Below are 2,500 nucleotides of genomic sequence, written 5' to 3'. Positions count from 1 at the left end.
ATATACATCAATGTCCCTCGCTCTTTTTGTTTGGCGCCTCAGACGGGAGAAATACTGCGTATCCACTAAGGTCGGCGTCTCCAATGCGTATCTGCGTACCCGCGTATCCACCCAATTTAGTGTAAAGCTTTTACGTGGCAGGGTATTCGGTGAAGCCGTTGATTTCAGCGATAGGCTTTTTTTTCTCTTGTGATTTATTCATCCATTTTTTTATTTTCACTTCACGTTTCTTTGAAGAAATTATGTCTGTATGAAAAGTGGAGAAGCGGAAGCCGCGAGTGTGTTAGATGAGAGGGAAAGCAAAGCTGAAAAGCCTTTTCAAATTGTCATGTCATTTAACAGGCGCACCGGAAAATAAGTGGGTGAAAGACGAAAATAAACAAGTCTGTTGGAAGCGTGCTTGAATTGCGACAAATGAGCCCCAAAATCAGCAAGAATTTGTGACGCTGATGAATGAAAATGGTTTAAGGGCATTCGTGAAAAGTGTAGTTAACGGAACCGTAAAATGACAGCTGTAATTGCCGAATTTGTCGAAATCGCCAATGTTCACCCGCCTGGTATAAATACCAATGGATGAACTAATTTGACGAAATTGGCAAAACATCGCCAAAATTGCCGAATTTGTCGAAATCGCCAAAATCGCCAAAATCGCCAATGTTCACCCGCGTGGTGTGATTACCAATGGATGAACTAATTTGACGAAATTGGCAAAACATCGCCAAAATTGCCAAATTTGCCAAAATCGCCAAAATCGCCAAAATCGCCAAAATCGCCAATGTTCACCCGTGTGGTGTGATTACCAATGGATGAACTAATTTGACGAAATTGGCAAAACATCGCCAATATTGCCGAAATTGTCAAAATCGCCAAAATCGCCAAAATCGCCAATGTTCACCCGTGTGGTGTGAATACCAGTGGATGAACTAATTTGACGAAATTGGCAAAACATCGCCAAAATTGCCGAAATTGTCAAAATCGCCAAAATCGCCAAAATCGTCAATGTTCACCCGTGTGGTGTGAATACCAATGGATGAACTAATTTGACGAAATTGGCGAAACATCGCCAAAATTGCCGAATTTGTCAAAATCGCCAAAATCGCCAAAATTGCCAATGTTCACCCGTGTGGTGTCAATACCAATGGATGAACTAATTTGACGAAATTGGCAAAATATCGCCAAAATCGCTAATTTTGCCAAGATTGTCAATCGTGCAGCTCTTTCGCCAAATCTGCCATTTTTGGCATCGTGTGCATTTCCGGACATAAAAAATGATAGAAACCAACAACCAGACCATGATGAAATCAATGGAGCAGGTTTTCCAGAAATCGATAGACGAGTTAAAAAGATCGCACGTGGACTCGTCAGACGCTCAGATTCGTGCGATCAAGAAGCTTAAAATGGAAGAACCAAGGCGTTTTAAAAAGAAAGCGAATGAAGATCAATTCAGGTTTAACGCGAAGATTCAGGACACCTTAGAGGAAACTAAGGCAGCCGCTCAAGCGAATGCTCTGGACAAAGTTAAGGACTCGCTCCAGAAAGGTGAGGACTTATTGAAAGAGCGCCAAAAGCACATCCTTCTTGCCGACAAGTCAGAGTACGGCTGGTCTACGGTCAAGGAGTATAAAAAGAGAGATCGCTGATGACTCTGACGATGAGAAAAAGATGTTCAAAGCTGAAGCACGCGCCAAGGCACATTTAAAACAGTCGGCTTCAAGATCCCGAACTGCTGCTTCGGGGTTCGCTGCCAGAAAGGATTCGGTCGTTCAGGATTCAGGTCCCAGTCGTTCGGGCGAACGAAATTCGCTAGGTCTTAGACAAATTCCAACGGTGGAGGCACAAAGCAGGAGTCGAATTAGACCCGGGAATTGTTTTCAATGTGGCAAGCCAGGACATTGGAGAGCTCAATGCTCGACTTTTCAATCCAAACCCAGTGCAAGCTTCTGACTAGATGAGGACGATCAAGGTGTAGTTGATTCCATTGTTACTAATGATTATCTAGTTGTCGATGATGCAAGGGCACCCAACGTCAATTTTCGGACAATACCTGTTCCGAAGACGACTTGAGATCTAGAATTTTCGGAACATTTGTTGTCAAATTTATTGCTTGCCTGCCTGTCCTAGGATTTTCGAACTTCTAAAAAATGGTATAATTGCCCACTTTTAACCGATTTTACCTTAAAAAGGTCACCTAGAATTTGCGGGAGCCTTTTTTCTGGCTAAAATTTTCGAAAAAGTAAGTTTTCATCCCTATAATTTTCTGACCACTAGACTTTCAGCTAGGAAATCCGAACAGATGAAAAATTTGTAGGGGATAAAAATATGCCTATATCTACAGTTTAAATACTAAAATACGGTAAACAATGCTATGTTTAAGTGGTTTTGAACTATACTCTCGTTGGGTGCCCCTGATGATGATGTTTATTCTCCTTGTATGGGAGTCGATTCTTCTCGTGCACAGTTTTCTATTCTTGATTCGTATGAATTAGATTCTACTCAGGCG

This window comes from Montipora foliosa, chromosome 5, assembly GCF_036669935.1.
Source record: "Montipora foliosa isolate CH-2021 chromosome 5, ASM3666993v2, whole genome shotgun sequence".
Lineage (NCBI taxonomy): Eukaryota > Metazoa > Cnidaria > Anthozoa > Scleractinia > Acroporidae > Montipora > Montipora foliosa.
This window is presented reverse-complemented; position numbering follows the sequence as displayed.